Here is an 18,336-nt window from a genome sequence, read left to right on the forward strand (position 1 = left end):
GCTTCATCTGTTAACCCAAAAACCAAAAGTCATGTGGTTTCACTCACAAAGATTTTATTAAAAATGTTTTATGTGAAAATGGTTGGACTCAATTATCTTAAGGGGACTTTTGCAATCTAAATTATTCTACAATTCTGTGATTTTACAATCAAGCAATTTAGCTGAACTTTTGCCTTCTCAAGGCTTTTGAAACCTCAGATGCTTATAATTTCGATTTAAATATGTATAAATAGAGTTGTTGTCAGTGATATAAGTGTACAGCATTACTGAACCAGGACTGACACACTGAAATATTTCTCCTGAAAAGCTGTATAATGTAGTATTACAAGGGGAAATGGAACTCTGGTTATAGAAAGGCTCTGAAAATCTGGGGTTCCTGGGGTAAGCAGGACCCAGAAAGTTTGAGTCCCAGCAGCCAGCATTCTGCTTCTGCTTCTTTTTGTGATTAACGAGAAAAATCATCCAACTTTGGCATGGCTCACAGACAGACCTCAAATCTACCTTGAGCTTCATCCTGATCCATCATCCGTTCACCATTACATGCTCATGTGCTCCCCAGGACCCTCATGAGTTCAGGCTTCCTCCTCAAAGCTCCTCTTCCCATTTCTGCTGCTGAACCACTGAGGTACAAGATTCATCCCCAGCCAGTTCCCTGCAGCATCAAGGAGAGCTGTGTGGGGAATGAAAGGCTCCAGTGCTGCATTTCGGGTGACGGCCGTGTGGTCCTGTTTTTAGGCTGGTGGTTAATTTAATTTGTGTGGATGTTTGTCCTCAGAACAGCTCATTTCTCCTTAAAACAAGCTCACTGTTCTCTCCAATCTGAAGGAGCACTGCCTGGATGTCCAGGCTGGGGAGCTGACATAGAAGCATCGTTCAACAGTAACATTGGGCTGATCCCAGATTCCCAAAGGAGGGAAATGGCAAAACAGGGTTGAGACAAGGTCAGATTCCAGTTTCCCCTGGTGTTTGTATAAAGAACAGGTCAGGGTTTTTTTCTGTCAGCTAGGATACAGCTATGAGCATGGCACTGGAATAATTCATAAAATAACAGTGTTTTCCAAAGCCTTCACTCAAGTTGATTCTTTAGGTTGTTGAGGGGTTTTTTCCCCCCCATTTTGTTCCTCACATAATTTTATTTCCTATAAAACAAAGTCATGGTGTGACAGAAGCATAATAAACCTTATCCCTTAAATCCTAAAAATTCAGTGCTATTCCAGCCAATGCAATACGAGCCATAGCATGTGCAAGTGAGATTTCTTTTCATTTCATACATTTCATACTTTAAGAAGTTTCCTTTGTGAACAGTTTAGGGGTTTTAAGTTGGAAGACTGTCTCATAATCAAACTGCAGAATATTTGCTATAAATATATGCATATACATTCACTTAATATGTCAACTATAAGATGGTGACAGAGGGACAGACATTTCTGTTCCTGTGCAGGAAGGGTGGCAGACCCAGACACAGTGGGCTGACACACAACACCATGAGTCTGCTGGAGGAGGGCTAAGGAGGGCATCTGGATGCCCCTTCCTCACTCCAGGCAGGGTCACCTATAACTAATATCTCACGGTTCATCTAACTTTTCTCTAAATCCCTGGTGCTGAGGGCTGAAAAAATTTCTTGAGCAATTTATTGCATGACTCACTTCCCCTTCTGGTAAAATGCTTTTCTTCAGTCATCGCTGAAGTGACAGCCTGTCGTTTCATGCCTGATCTGCAATGGACACAGAGGAGAGTTTGTTCCATTCATTTTGGCAAGAAGCTTTTACAGGTGGCCATGTCTCCCCTACTCCTCTGCTTGGGATTTCATAAGTTTCTGGCCTTACTGGTCCTGTGGTGAAGTTTCCTTGCTATTATCCAGACTGTCTGTAAATAAGGTATTAAGTGACCCATGGGATTCAACCCATGCTGGACCAAAGGAAGCAGTGGCATCTAAAATGGTGTTCACGAACAGTGTGTGCCTGTTCCCATGTGCAAAACAAATGACACATGCTTCGGGTCACAGAATCACAGAATATTCTGGGTTGGAGGGGACTCATTTGAATCATCAAGTCCAATTCTCTAGTGAATGGCCCATACAGGGATCAAACCCACAACCTTGGCATTATTAACATCATCTGAGTTAATCTCAGTGGCTAGGATGGATCAGGGGATCCTACCATACTAAATGGAAGGTTTGAGCCTGCCAGGTTTCACATTTCTTCATTGGTATTTAGAGCTGAAGCCCCCAAACAGTCAAACCAGGAAACCTGTGCTGTAAAACAAATCCATGCTTGCCAAGGCTAAGACTGTCTTTGCTCTAGAAGGGGTGGAGATGCCCATTGCAGATGTGAAGCTGATGTACCCCATCTTCTATCACTAGAGGCTAAGCCAGAGCCCTCAGTGTGCTGATACCTAAAAAACTTTTGTAGGTTTCTGGCTTGCAAAAACCTGTGCAACCAAAGGCCAGAACCCAGGGCTGTCCAGATCCTACTGCCCCACAGAGCCACTTCTAAGCACCTACACCTGGCATCGTGCCCTGAGTCACCTCTGCTGCCCAGAACCTGCTCTTTCAAAAATGGAGCATGAGGCAGGGGCAACGCCAAAGCGCCAGGAGCATCAGTGCAGATGGGACCACTTCTCTTTTAGCTCTGGCTCTTGATGGAGCAGAGGGAGTGCAGTGCCTCAGCTGCCCCCTTGTGTCTGCCTCAGCCTAGTTTTGGGGTCTGAGGTGGGACTACAAACTTTTAAGGAAAAGAAATGATTCTTCATTTCCAGAAGGGTTTTTCTTTGGCATGAATGACAGCATGGTTTTCCCTTGGACTGGGCACCCAAACTCTGCCTCTACCATACTGCAAATATTAAAAGAAATCTTCTTGTGCCTTGTCCTTCTTCTACTACCTGGTTGCTCACCTGGTTGCTCATTTAACGCCAAAAAAAAATTTAAACAATTCTTACTCTTTTTCCATATTTCTTACATAGTTGACACGGTTTAGTGATGGATTTGGCAGCAATAGGTGTACAGTTGGATTTGATGATCTTAAAGGTATTTCCTAAATTTTTCTGTGATTCTGTGCTTCTGTGCCCTTAGATTAGATTAATTTTCTAATTGGTCCAATCTTGTGGGAATCCAGAAAGAATCAATGATGAGAGGACGGAACCAAAATTACCTCTAATCATGTCAGAAAGGTGGTGCTTCTTTAAGGCACTAAGGGATGAAACTGGAAAATATAGTGGAACCACAGTGGGATAGTTTATCCCTGGAAAAATCCATTTCCATGGCAAGAGGCAGGACAAGAGCACTGCTAACTCAGGACAGGGAGAGGTGGTGGAAGGACAGGCTGCACGGGGGGTGCATCTCTGTGCCTGCTTCCCCAGCCCAGACCTGCTGCTCCAGCCCGGCTGAAAACCCAGCAGCAGCGGTTTGCTGCAGACAGCTGCCTGCCTGCCAGGGGTGCTGAGGGCATGAGTCACAACAGCAAAGTCACTGTCTGGAGGGAGGGAAAATGAAAAAAGATTGCAGCTCTTAAATAGTTGAGGGCTGAAAAAGCCACTGCTGACAGATGCTGAAACTCAGTTATTTAAATACCACGATGATCTTGAATCTCTAAAATTTTAAACTAATTAAAATAGGACTGGATGGAATTAATATAAACAGCCTCAAACCAGGCAAAGGAAAAACAAAACCCCATGCAAGCTGATCTGATGAAGATTATGGAATGTAAGTGCCATTCAATTTTCTGGAATACCACATTATTTTTTATTCTGATGTTAATAGGAAAATATTTTACAGACTCTCTCAATAGGTTATGTTGGATTTGATTCCAATGTCTCCTTTTGCAATAATGCTAGTGGCAAAAGAAATGCACATCAATGTTGTTTTAGCTGCAGTAGAAATGCCAGGAAACTCAAACCTACACTGTGCACTATCACCTTGTCAGCTGGTAAATTACTAAATCGGAATTTTATGAAATTACTCAATCAATATTTGTGCAGATGGCTTCCAGGAAAAAGCACTTGTATGTCTGTTTAACTCCAGTGTGTAACAGATGGCTAGAGACAAGGCATTTCTTTTCATCCAGACTAACACTGACACTTTAAGATAGCTTTAGTTGCTTATTAGTTCTTGTAAGCCAGCCATTAAATCTTGCTTTATATATTACAGTTAAAATAAAATTCAGTCATATACAAGGCCTTTAAGAAATGTTACAGCATATTACTTACAAAGAAATTAAGTGCAAGGTGTTCCTTAAAATATATACTTAGTTTTAGTTTGTAGCATTTAGATCTTAGAAGTCAGCTACTTGTCTGTACTTTCACTGCTGTTCTTTAACCACTGTGTAACAAAGGAGTTCAGCTCTTGTTACTAATCATCAGATGGGACATAGCCTTCTCCTTGTGACTCAAAACACCAGTCAGGCTCCGGGTAGGCTAACAGGTGTCTAGATAGACCAGAAAAGAGGATGCATCCTCTAATTCTGTAGATTGCAACTTTAAAGTCTGTCTTGGGTCACAGTGAGGGACACCTCATGGGTTAGGGTGGCAGAGAACCCTGTCCCCGCCTGGCTCACGAGCAGTGCTGGCAGCCCTGTGTCTGCCCCAGCTCTGATGGTGCAGGAGCAAACCTCACCTCTTTATCTACAGCTCTGCTGCATCCCCAGCTTCAGTATCCTATGCCAAAGCTGTCCTCTTCTTCCCCATGTGCAATGCTGAAAAAGCCTCTACACCCCCGTGATTGCCCTGTATGGCTCAGACATTTATAGTCCCATTAAAGAGACAGAATGAGGTAGGGGCAGGGATTCAAAAAGCATGTTCTCTGACACAAACTGTTTCCACCAGCCTCAGACTCTGTCACCTCTTATGTGCAGAAATGTATGTCTCCATAAGTGTTTCTCTTCCATCCATCCTTTACAGGCCTCTAACCATGATTACTTACAGATAAGTTTTAGCTTTTTGAGTGGCAAAACCTAATTGCCTGCTGCTTCACACTTGTTTCTGAATCATTGCAACCACAAGGGAAAAACAAGGACAGCACATTTCAGTAAATGTAAATACAATTTCTCAGCATAGCCCCAGGAACTGTACATCTGACTTCTATGACTTTTAGCTAAGTCCTTTATCTGAATGCATCTTTTTTGGGCTTTGTACATTAACTGCACATTTTGCTGAGTTTTACTGTGTGAGAATAACATTACCAGATGTATATTCTACTTTCTGATATCGTTCTGAAAACAATTATGTAGTGCCTTAAACATTCAATTAGAAGTCTTAGCTTTGTGGAAGTAAGTTTCTTGTCAGAATACTCTTGTGATACAGCGTGGTACAACTCACCATCCACTGAAGAACTACTACTGAACCCCTGAACAGCTGGCATCTTTCACTACCACTGCACTCACCACAGCTGAGATGCCAACAAGCAATGAAAGACTTGTCTTTAAGATCCATACTGCCATTCCTGTGTTTTGCTTTCCCTGTGAGGGAAGAGGTGCACCAAAGTGCTTTTGAAATATTTTTGAAAATTGACAGCAGGGCAAAGAGCAGTTTGACTGCACATCTCAGAATGGTTTTGTAATCCATAGCTGTGAGCTACAGATTAACTTCAGGATGCTCAGTCCTTCAGGGAGCTCCAAGACTAGTTTTGCTCTCAGGCCAGGTTCTGTCCACCAAAGGTGCCTGAGCAAAAAAACAGAAAAAAAAAAAATCAGTCCAAAGACTTTGTTTCATTTGCTTTGATGAAGGAATTGAGAAAGAGAATTTCTCCTGTGCAGCATGTATTTTCACAGGCATTTCTCATCAGCCACAGGGAAAAATGATAACAATGGAATTTTCAAAGTAAGATCAATTTTTGTGATATTTCATGCCAGGAAAATCTTTGCAGAATCCTCCAGTTATTTCAACATCACCCTGTCATACAAACTGCATCCTCATGGAGGCTCATAAAGCCTGTTTCTCCATCAGAATCCATACAGGATACTTCTGTCCCTGAGGAAAGAGGCTGACAACAAATAACAAAAAGGAAGATACTAAAGTGACACCCACTTAAAAATCTGCTCAGCTCTGGGTAGCTCTCTTCTCATTCTTCATTTCCCTAAATTTCCCCTCTCCCCACTGCCTCTCTGTCTGGACAAGAACTGCAGGATGTGATAAAGACTGATGTGCTAAGATTTTATACCTGCTACTCTGAAATGGAGGGGGATTTCTACATGGGTGTTTGAAGTCATCTCACAGAATTTTCTACTCAGATGCTTTATCAGTATAACACTTATCAGTGAGGCTCCCAAGGGCCAACAACTCTAAGGTTAGTTTAGCTATGATGACCTACACATACATTTGCAAGGATGTATTTTCTTAAAAATTAGATGATTCTTTCCCTACAAAAACTGCTGTCTCTGTGGAAATGTTATTGCTCTGTGCTGAGTGGAGTTCTCCTCATCTCTCTCTAGTCCAAATAGAAGGAAAGACTCATGAGAAAAATGTGCCTGGCTTTAGTGGATTTGATGAAAAGGAACTTTCCATTGTAAATACAGCAATAACAGCACAATACATACTGTATGCACATCACCAAATTCTCTTTGGCCTAAGGAAGTTGGGTTATGATTTTTTCTCATTTATTTAATTGCAATTTTTTTATAGTCAAAGTCACTAATCTCTCTTCTTTTTAATAACCTGTATTAAAAGAAGTCACTGTACACAAAAAAAGTACCCCAAACCTTTAAGGTAATGAGCATGATGAGCATGCTGGTAAGCTATACAAACTGGGGATTTACTTTCAAATACGCACCGAAATTTTTTTTTGTCTAGTATCCCTTACATAGGTCCACAAATACGCACAGAAATTTTTTTTTTGTCTAGTATCCCTTACATAGGTCCACAAAAATATTTCTATACAATCTATATTTTAAAAAGCCTTATCTTTCTGCTCCAGGATCTTTTAAAACCAGCTGAATACTTCTGGAGAGATGACTTGTCCCAACCAAAGAGCAGCCACATCCCTGGTCCATCATTTAGGGCACAATGGGACTTTGTGAGCCAGTCTTCCTGGGGAATGGCCCTGCCCCAGAGGAACTGCCTGCAACAAAGTTTACCAGATTTCTGTATCCCATGTACAGCATAATTTACAGCTGGACACTTTTCCATGCCACTTATTTTCCCTTTGAGGCTCCTTTGGCAGCATATGCAGGGAGCACAAGGATCCAGTGCTTGGCTGCCTCAGTGCTCCCCCATTTCAGGGCTTCTAGATGAGCGGGAATCCAGTTTCTGGATTTCAGCTGGCTCCATCAGTGGGATGGAGTCAGGAGGAAGCTAGCCCTTTTGCTGCCTCCCTGCTGGCAACCTGCCCTGGGCTATGGCAGGGAGAAGCTGCTCTAAGACAGCTTTAATGAGTTTTGTAACCAATTTATGGCCATTCTTTCTTGTATTTTTCTTTTTTCTTTTTTTAATCAACACTTTGGAAAGGCAGCTGTGAGGTTATTGTCCCACAGAATATGATCAAAGTCTAGTGTAAGTATTCATTTAGTACCAGCAACCTGGATATTTCATATAACCCCTGCTTTTAAATGTTACTTAATGTGTTTAAAACACCAATTGTGGACCCCACTTTGCCAGGTGTATAACATAGATGGCTGTTCAAGCAAAGCAGACCAGCACATCAGTCTATGGAGGAGACACTTGTGTGGGCAGGGTTGCCTGCTGGGCTGAAATTTACATTCAGACATCAGTTTCCTTCAAGTTCACAGAATTTTTCAGTCACTCATAAATTTCTGTGGCAGTTCATGCTACCAGAGAAGAATTAAGGGGCCACTCAGGGCCAACGGACAAGAAAAGCAGAAGGATGGAAGTGACCACATCCAGCTGGTCATGCTCTTGTCCCAGGGCAGTTGGAAGAATAAATGCTGTCTGTCCAATGAATGCAGCAGTGGTCCAGGCAGTGTGCTCTTGTGCTGAGGTGGATGTGGATGCTTTCCCTAGAGCCTGCCGTGCCAGCAGCATGACTAGACCTGGCTCTTCCACCTCTGCCAGCAGATCCCACTATTTTAGAGGCAAATTACTTAAATCGTTTTGCACCTAAACCATTGCAGTTAAACCACAAGTATTCATCTATTTGCACCAACAGGATTGCACCTTTGCACTGCGGGGTGACTGCTGCAGCTCCCCATCCCTCTCCTCCCAGGGCCTCCTTCCAGCGCCTTGGTCCTGCGGAGTGAGCAGGCAGGAGCTCCCTGTGCTCAGCATGGGGCAGCTGGGGCCGCTGTCGCCCTCTGTGTGTTGCAACCCATTATGTCATGCGGTTCTCAAAACCCTTCACGCCAGCAAGAACAAGAGTATGTTTTATTGCCTTGATGAGCAAATGCAGCCCTTTGGGTTCAGAAAGTAGCAGGTGGCTCTGCCAGAACAAGACCTTGTGTCTTAGCATCAAGCCCTGTACAGCTGAGACCCCATAAACCTTCCCCTGAGCAAGGATTAAGAGTGATTTGTGCCTGTGTGTACACTGTTAATGTGTTTGAGTAGGTTTTACCAAAGCTCAAATAAGTACGTGCCAAAGTAGTCGAAACAATTCACTGAGGGTCAGCTTTTTAAAGTTTACAATGAGATAAATAAGAAAAGCAATGTTTTCTTTAATTCGTATGCAGAAAACTCTTAAAGCTAAGAAGAAATGATCAGGTACTTTGAATGTGTGAAAAATGCACACTGATAAATGAAGATAGATTTCTGTATGGTGAGTAAGCTAGTAAGATATCTGCATGCCCTGAAACCCCAGCCTCAGTCTCTTTATCTAGGCAAATGCATTTTTCCAAGGACAAGCAGACAGCAGAATATGCTGCTGCACCACTCTCTGCTAGATGAGCTGTTATTCATCCTGCTAGAAAGGTTGTGCTGTGCACTTCTCAGAAGGGCACACAAAGCACCCACACTGATCTCTCAGTCTGTTAAATTCAAAATGACATAATAACCCAAGTAAATCACTACAGCTTCCCCATCCTTTTCCAGGAAATTTGGGGATGGGGAGCAGAGGCAATGCTCCAGATTACTTTGTCATTGAAAAGCAGCATCATAATGATGAGCTACTGCCTATCAGAGTCCCAGAGCCCTGCTACTGTACCTTGTAAATCAGTTCCCCAGGTAAGCTTGACTGTTCCTTTGTAAGCACCATGTAGTGCTGCATATTGCCTATAGCCTTTTGAACATGAGACTTTCTGTCCCATAGGAAATTGCAATGCAACATTTGCTGTTATCTGCAACTGGACCGAGCTTTAGAAATGTCCATTTCTCACAGAGGGGAAAAATTTAGAAGAAATATGAGTTTAAAAAGTCATAATAACTTATGACACTGCCACAGACTGGTCCACAAAAGCAAGTGGCTCTTATAAGGCTTTAGGTGTAGCTTTAGATAAGTTTGTGTGCATGAGACCAGGAGATGTGTCCTTGTATCTCCCCAGTCACAGGCAATTTCACCAGAGAAGCCTTTCAGCTTTGGCACACACAGCCACTGTCTTCACTGGATGGCCTGGACAACAGGAACCACAGTAACCAGGTGGATTTGACAGCTGACAGCATTTACAGCAAATTCTGGGGCAAGTGCCAAAGGGTGTGATGTCTGAGGTTCATCTGGTATGCTCCTGCATTTTTCCATTTTTTAGCTAAAAAGTAAGTGATGACTTTAATATTTGTCTTTATGAAGTGGGTAGGAGTTATATTGGCTACACTGTTACTTGGCAGTCTTAATGGCAGTGTGCTCACCATTAATAAGGAATAACTATCTTACAATTCAGCCATAGAATGAAATGGGACATTTCGGTAGCACTAACCAAAGAAAATGTTGGCAGTGGGTGCTGCCTTTGAGCTATTTTTGCCTAACTTGACTAATGTGAATAGATTTTTTGAATGGTTCAAGGGTATAAATATTCAAAGCAATGGCAATGTTTTATTAAAACCAGCATGTTGCTTGGTAGGGCAGAAGAAAATACTGGCTCAAGGGTCTGGGAATGGAAGATGGAACCATTTACATTTAAGTCTCTCTTTCACATCCAGCCAAGGTCAAAATAAACAAGAATCATATCATTACCAGCTGGTGGCCCACAGAATGAGAAATAAATTGATAGTGTGAGTCCAGTTTCCATGGACAGAGGCAAACATCCCAAAAGCAGAACCAGAAGTGGAACTAATTGACCTTACTGCTGGCTCTACCTGGGAAGTCAAGGGCAGAGCTTTGAGGGAAACCTGGCCACCTTCTTAGCAAGGAGGGTGGTCCCACCAGAGGGAGGTGTAGCCTTTGGGGCAAGGCATGTGCTACCCTTCTTGCGTCAGGATAGCGTGGTGCTATACCTTCCTCCTCTGGGGACATGCCCAGTGTCCTGTGTGAGCCCCACAGAGGTGACTAACCCAGAGATCTCCTCCTAGCAGGGCAAGGAGGGACCCCCTCAGCCTTCCCTGGGAACCACACACTCCCAGGAAAATGCTCATCACCCATGGCTTTCCATTAGCACTGACATTAGTCATGGCCTCCACCTTCCTGTAATTATGCACCCACTTGAAATAATAAAGTTTTAATGTATACTACATGAGCTTGGACTGAGGCGGCAACTAATATTTATTATTATTTTTATTGTTTGTTTCTTCTGGATTTTCTGGTGTAATTAATTTATCGAGCCATAATATTTTAAAAGCACAATCAAATGTCATTCTAATTTAGAGCCAAAAAATACAAACTTATAATATATGAATGCTTAAAAACTGATGACTCTTTTTTGTTAAATACCACAAGGAGAATGTCAGTTTAGCATAATTAAATTAAAGAGTATTCCCCTGAGAGACAGAGAGAGGGGTGGGTGTTAAAAAAACAGAGTAAGGACCTGCCAAAAATAAAAAAGGCAGCATGGATCAGTGGCCACTTGATTACAATGGACATGTTACAATCTTCGTGTGTATATACAAGCACATACATGCTTGTACATAATCATATGTATAAACCAGCATGCTTTAACACTTAGCTCCAGATTTATACATTATAAAATGGTCCTTTTATATGTATTAAGTGAGCATGAAATCCAGAACTACAAAAGGAAGTGTGCTGGTTTGTTTTTACTTTTCTCATACAACAGGCCAAATATTGCCTTTCTTGATGTTAATATCTGGAAATTTGTTACACAAGTAAGGTAGAGGAAAAAAATTAATAAATGGGACTCATTAGAGGTATTGCCAGAAAAAACTTACTAGATTTGGCCAGGCCACTGAGTTAATCAACATTTTTTCTTATTGAAAGCAAATGTTCAAGCACAGAGGAGTTGAACTGGCTAACTAGGGAGTTTCAAAAAGCAGAAAATGAGTCTGTATAATTCTCCATATAGCAAATATTACATAAAAGATAGCTCTGTCTGCATATTCAGGGAAAAGTAGAAATAAGAACAAAAGGTGGAATAAAGCTTAGATGTCTGAAGAAGGATGCATTGGCTCTCCTTTTCAGTTTCTGGTTGCTAGGGTGATTGCTGGAGGCTGGCTATGTTGTGAGGATGAAGCTGCTTTGAGCCACTTTTGTCTCTCCCCAATACTCTGGAGTTACAGAAAGTTTCCCTCCAAGAGCTGGAGATGTATGCTGAGCATTGGCTACCAAGGCAAGTGCTCCACACAGTAAGGCAAAGAGCTGCCTGATGTGCCTGGCAGCTCAGTGGTGGCTGGCCCGGCCCTCTGTGCCTCCACACCCCATCACCTGTCCTGGCAAGACCACTCCTGTCACCTTCCTGAAAGAGGCAGTCAAACCCAGCCATGATGGAGGTATTTGGGGAAAAGGGAAATGCAACTAAGGCAGCAGGGATAATTTTTCCCCAGCAGCCTCAGAGGGCAGCACTCATGTACCCCTCTGAGAGCTGATGCCTGGTAGAGAATCCTGGTGGCTCCAGCTCCCTGAAACGCTACCTGCAGCATGCATGCACCTTTCTGCAACGAAATCAGGCCACATGGATCTGGGGAGAGGGGGCAAGCAGTGCTGTGTGGCAGCTGGGTGCAAACGCTGCTGGGCATCTCTGCTTGGAGAGGGAAAACTCTCCTGGTTCCTGCACCAGAGCCAGAATGAAAGGCCAGTCTGCACCATCTTATCTTTGCACATCAGCATGGGAAGGAGCAGCAGCATGCAAGATAAGACAGGCACTTTCACCTAATTTAATTTCCTTCTCTGATATTCAGCAGAAAAATTCTTCATGCCAAGTGACAACTGGCAATGGGTTGAAGCAGATAAAATCACTAAGAATAAGCTAAGTTGCACATCTAGAGGCAGCCTCATACAAGGCAGCTGTGCAAAGCTAACTATTTTCCTACCCCTCTGTGCCTACAACCTGCACTTTCAGTCAACTCTGCCACCTTGCTATAGACAGAGATTTAGTTTTACATACAGGAGTCTTAAAAATAGCCTTCACCTCCTGAACCCCCTTCTACAAACGTTCCTCCATTAGCCACAAGCTGCAGCTAATTTTCACACAACATCTGCTATAAGCAAAACCATCTGTGTGGCTATAAGTTAAGGACAGAGAATTTATGGCCCATGTTCTTCTCATCTGACATTGGGAAGCTTTTGTGTGCATTGTCCATACGTCTGCATTAGCTATCTGTCTTCAGGTCCAGACATCCACACCATTTCTTTTTCAGAAACGCTTTTTTTTTTTTTTAAGTCATCAAAGAATGGTCATTACCACAATGCTTAGGAAGAAGTGATTGCAAGCTGACTCTAGCAGAGATGCAGGCTACTGTGCACGATTCATTTTTAGGCACTGAAGAAGCCTGTCATGGTATTTTGATCATGCAGTCTATTTTATAAAGGTTTCTCAGCTTGGAGTTTTCTCTTACTATAGGTAATTAGGAAAGAAAAATAAATGAAAGCAGGGCTCCCCTGGCTGCAGAGGAGTTCTGTGCTCAGCATAACCCCCTCAGCTGTACAACACCAGAGGGAGTTGCTAACAGCACTGACAGTTCAGGGAAGTGATTTATGAAGCTTTTCTTCTGTGAAAAGTTGGCATCTAGACAAACTATACCCCTGCTGCTGCCTGTGTATACCTCTGGCAGATATAAAACCAGAGAATATTCTATAAACAGAGCACTATGCCCAGTGACTCCTCTTAAAAGGGACGATTAGAAACCAAAACAACTTGATCCATGTTCATATAATATAAGTATCGAGGATTATGATAGAGCAACAGTAAAGCAGGACACACATCATACCACCTGGTACCAGAGGAGATAAGCAACCATTTGTTTACTTAGATATAAACCTGAACTTCCCTGCTGAACACGTATTGCTGAGCTAATCCATTCTGTTGCGCTGAACACTTTTTTTCTTAAGGTATGTTACTAATGAACACTTTCTCTGCTGGTCTGGATGTGGCCACAGAAAATCTCTGCCATGTAATTCCTTGTGTCCCATTCTTGCCACTTTTACAAGAGCAGTGTGAGAACTTTGCAGCTTCCTATGGTGACAAGCAGGAAGTCATTTATCTCTCACACAGTTTGTAGTGTCCTCATCCACTGCTCAGAGGTACCATGGGTGGGCAGTGCCATTAGTTATCGGGCATTGGTGGGTACTGATGCTTCCTCAGACATCCCCCAAGGCATTGGTGGGTACTGGTGCTTCCTCAGACATCCCCCAAGGAGCAGCCCTTGCCCTCGGGCAGCAGACCATTATGCTGTATCTGAGACACTTTAAAGAATCAGTTAACTACTTTTAAGCAATAATTTACTGGGAAGCTTAAAAGCTTTTAGAACTCTGATTCTATATTTAAGGGTGTACTTAAGGATGTAGTCCAGCCTTGTGGTCAGAGATCATGAGATAATGTAACACTAAGGGGTTCTGCACTGTGACAAAACCATTTCCCTGCAAGAACAACTGCAGAGGCAGATGAGGAGCCATGCAACATACACCATTCAGCTCTTGCAAGGCTGCTCATAATTTGGATGGAAAACATCACTTCTAATTCATTAATCTCAAGTTATTATTGGATGCTCCAGCTAACAAGGCACTGGACAAAATCAGATGAGAATAAGGTGATACCTGATCTGCAGGAATGATAATAACTAGTTCTCCAAAAATGTTCTGAAAGGCATCTGTAAAAGGGCACTGGTTAGTGACTCTAAAAAAATAATCTTGAGGATGTGTTAATAATACCAAATCACTCCAACCTTTATAGCAAATGAAATAACACCACTTTTAAAATACAAAAAGAAGGTTACCTTCTCAGGAGACTTAATTTAGAAGGGCAAAATAACCTTTTTCCTTCTGCATCACAACATTTTGTCACCAAGAGAGGCATGTTTGGATGGAGAGCTACAAGAAAAGAAAAATGAGGAGTAGACAGAGGCATTTTGGATAATATCCATAGTGGGATACTGTGGCTTCAGGGTACTGTTTTGTCAGCTTTGCACCCGTCCTGCCTGAGAAGCTCTGCAGAACAGGCTAAATTAACACAAGTGTGTTTAATCAGGACTCAAGGGGTCGCCTCCCTGGCAGAAGTCTGTGAGATTTTTATAACCCACCTATGCCATCACATCAGCTAAATAAACTCTCCCTGCATTTTCTGGAGTGGTGACAACATTCATTTGATCTGTTTGGCACCACAGATTAAATACAAAGCTGCACACTAAAGGAGAGAACTTTTTTCAATTACATTTTGGGTGAGGTAGAGCAAGAGTAAAGGAGAGAGAGAGAAAGAACAAAGTCAAATAACCTAGGCGTTACATTAGAAAGAAAGGCCTTTTCCTTGGCACAAGGTAATTGGAAGTTGAGCCAGGAAATTATGATTCTAGTACCTACTCTGTCATCCAATTCCCTGTGTGGTCTTGGGCAAGTCCTTTAACCTGCCTGTCTAATTCCTTCAGCTTGTAAAATGGGGACAACAAACCACAGAGGAGTTTGATGAGTACTAGCAGATGTTTTCACAGTACACTGAAAAAATGTGAGAATCCATGGATGTGGTATTGCTAGTCCCTAGGAGTACATTTAAATAAAATGAATCTAAATTTTACAAATTGCATTTAAGATGCAAATAACACTCCTCTTATTGCTGTGGGCAATTTTATTTATTTGTTTGAGTTATAAAAGAATCCTTACCAAGATTTGCTCTAAAGCTGGCTGGAAAATAGCTTGTTGCAACCTTTTATCATCAAAAATGTCTGCTGTTTTAACTGGGTCCCTAAGATTTGTTGTATGTTTCTTAACTACTGGAGTATGATATTCAGGATTAAGTTGCTGGAGAAAATATGAGGGAATTTTAAATTTTCTCAATTTTGTGAACTCAGAATGGAATTCAATCCACCCTTTCAAGGTAGACAAAGCTGGAGGCTGTGTTCTGTCTCTGCATTTCATTTTTCTCTCAATTATACCAGCTTCAAAAATAAAAGCCACTTCCCAGGGTCTCCAGATAAAGAAAATGCAGGAAGGTTGTGTACATGTGACAAACGGAAGATACAAGAAATTAAAATCAGGAGATAGCAGGACCACAAGAGGAGAACCTCCCCAGCTTTGCTACTTGAGTGTTCAATGGCTTTCACTGCAATGAGAACTACACAGCAGAAAGTTTGACCAGTTTGATAATTTGATGTCTAGAAGTATTTTTCTTTGCTCTTAGCCAGTGTCTAACATGGGGCTGATTTGCAAAGATGTTGACTTTTTGCCAGACTTCACAGAAATCCACTGAAGCGGAGACCCTGAGCAGGGTCAGAAAGCAAAGCCCTAGCCTAGGTGCCACAATACACTGTGAAATCCCGCCCCCGCTGCCTCTGTTTGAAATTTCTGTCTTATATTTGCTTTAAAATATCTGCTCTGCTAACTCTAGCTTTGGTACAAATCAGCAGATTTAGGCATTTCTTATTGGCTTCAGATACACTGTGAAGTCCACTTCCAGCAGCTGAGGAAGGGGTTAGGATTTCTTGCAGTGCAGAAGTCAGGGTGTGACAGTACAAATTCCAGCTAATGGAGTGGATCCCATTCAAATTTCAAACACTTGCCATTCCCTGGAATAAGTGTTGCTTTAGACAAGTAGCAGAAAATGATTGAATAAAACTGGGACTTCACTTCCATTCTCAAACAAAGAGCATATTCATTAGGAAGAGCACCTCCTCCTAAGCACTTACACTGGTGTGTTCCCTACAGACTGGCTTCAAATCCTGTCATATGTTCCTCATTTACATATCACATTAACTAGTGAGGACAACAGAAATCTAATGTTACTTCTAACCAGCTCAGGATCTCTGCATCTCATTAGTCACCTCTTCCCTCGGAGGACTTGTGCTGTGCTGCATGGTTGCAGTTAAGAAGTCACCAGATGGTACAGAGTCAGCACTCTGTTTTTTTTACACCAGAGCCTTAATTTTATTATTTTATTTTATTTATTTTATTTTATTTTATTTTATTTTATTTTATTTTATTTTATTTTATGGGGTTTTTTTGGTTGTTTGTTTTGTTTGGTTGTTTTTGGTTTTTTTTTTTAAATAAACAGGTGTTTTAATGAAAAGAGGAAGAAAAGAGCCTCACTCCAGGAGAGGCATGCGTGTGGTGGGAGTGAGTGTCAGTCAGTGAGTGCTGGTGCTGCTTGGTGTCCGTGCATACGGGTAAAGGTGAGAGAGCTCCCAGTGAGATGCCCCAAGAGCACAGAACTGCACATTACCCTTGGGCACGTGCATTTCACTGCTTCCCTTGCCAACACTTCCAGAGCTGTACAACCTCATGTACCCTCAAGTGCTGAAACAGTGGCCACTAAATTAATTTCACTGGCATTTATTAAAAGTAGAGCAGCTCAACTGGCCACAGAAACCAGTATAAACTTCTAAGACGGAAAAGGTCTTTCAAAGGAGCTTGTTGATTTTTTTTCCTTAGAGGTCTCTGGGAAGAATTTAATTTCCTTGCCCTGTGGAAGAGAGTTATTTATGCTTTTATGTGGCACAACATTGGTTTCATTTAAACTGCTTAGCAGCCCTGTTTAAGGCATCTGCTTGTTTAATCAGTCCTAAGCTTGTGCTCCCAAATCTCCAAAGCTCATATGCTGTTGTGCAAAAAAAAAAAAAGGCTTCCCAGCTCCAGAATCTGTGCATTCACAATGCCTGAAAGGTGACTTACTTCCATAGCTTGCCAAGGAAACTTAATTCAAGATCATTACATTCTAGTAGTGGGTTTAGGATATGTGTCAGCAGCTTTTGTTTAGTGCAGTTTAGTTGGCCCATCATATATATGATGGATGTTATCAGGAAGTAACTTCGGGAGAGCTGAAGCAAATCTCCATTTTGAAAGCATTAAGGTAGGTGACAAGTCCTATTAAAGCTGATGGTTTTTTGTTGTTTTTTTTTTTTTTTCACAGGATAATTTCCAGGATCTTTCTGGGTCTTCCTTTTACAGGATGTCACTATGGAGGGGGAGTTGGTGACTTCACTTTGAGATCCACATCACAGAAGGGACAGTGGTGTGGCCAGCTGCATTAGCAAGCAGTGTCACACAGGTGAAGAAGAAAATGCCCTGGCAAATGTTTTTGGAGAAGTTTGCACAAACTGCCTTAATTAAACTTCAGATCACTGCTATTACCCTCTTGCTTTATCAAGCAACTTAGTTTTAAAAAAGAGGTTCTTCTTGTGATACTTGGATACTGGGCCTTGGTTGTTTCAGCAATAATCTATTTTCTGCTTTGGGATTTTAAATTAAAACCTTTTGCACTGTAGTCTTTCCACTTAGCAAGTGGATTATTGCCACTTAAAACAATGAGGGGCAAGTATTTCCTTTGTGTTACAGAAGGATTTGAAAAAAATACAAAAGCAATGGAAATATGCCAACTTTTGTTAACACATTTGTGCATATCAATGGTTTACAGGTGCAGGCACATGAGAGAAGGGCTGGAAAGAAAGTGACGGCATGATTGATTGCATTTTCCTATTTGTGATTATCTGTCCATGTGACATACATCTAACAGTACATGTGGCTAGCACAGACCTCCTGACTCAATGTATTTCACACGCATCCACCTCAAAATCAAAACTATGACTTCTTGCTTTTGTTTATTTTGCTGAACTAATAAAGAGGGAAAGGTGACCCAAGGAAAATAAAGTTAGTAACACCAGAGAAATACATGTTCACTCCAAACTCATCAAGAACCAGACAGTTTTCTAAGGCATTGAGAAGATGAGGGAGTTCTGTGGCTACCTCACCCCTTTCCCATGAATGCTGCCATCTCCATCATCAATCTTTTAACTTCTCTACCTATTTTTGGAAACTTCTCACAATAAATTTCCTGAAGTTGTTTCAACCGGGGTAGAATGAAAGAAAACTGAATTAGGTCCAACATTTTGTCTTCTATACTGGCAATATATTTGAAGAAAGGACTGCTTAAACCTTTT

The sequence above is a fragment of the Motacilla alba genome, chromosome 4 (assembly GCF_015832195.1).
Source record: "Motacilla alba alba isolate MOTALB_02 chromosome 4, Motacilla_alba_V1.0_pri, whole genome shotgun sequence".
Classification (NCBI taxonomy): Eukaryota; Metazoa; Chordata; class Aves; order Passeriformes; family Motacillidae; genus Motacilla; species Motacilla alba.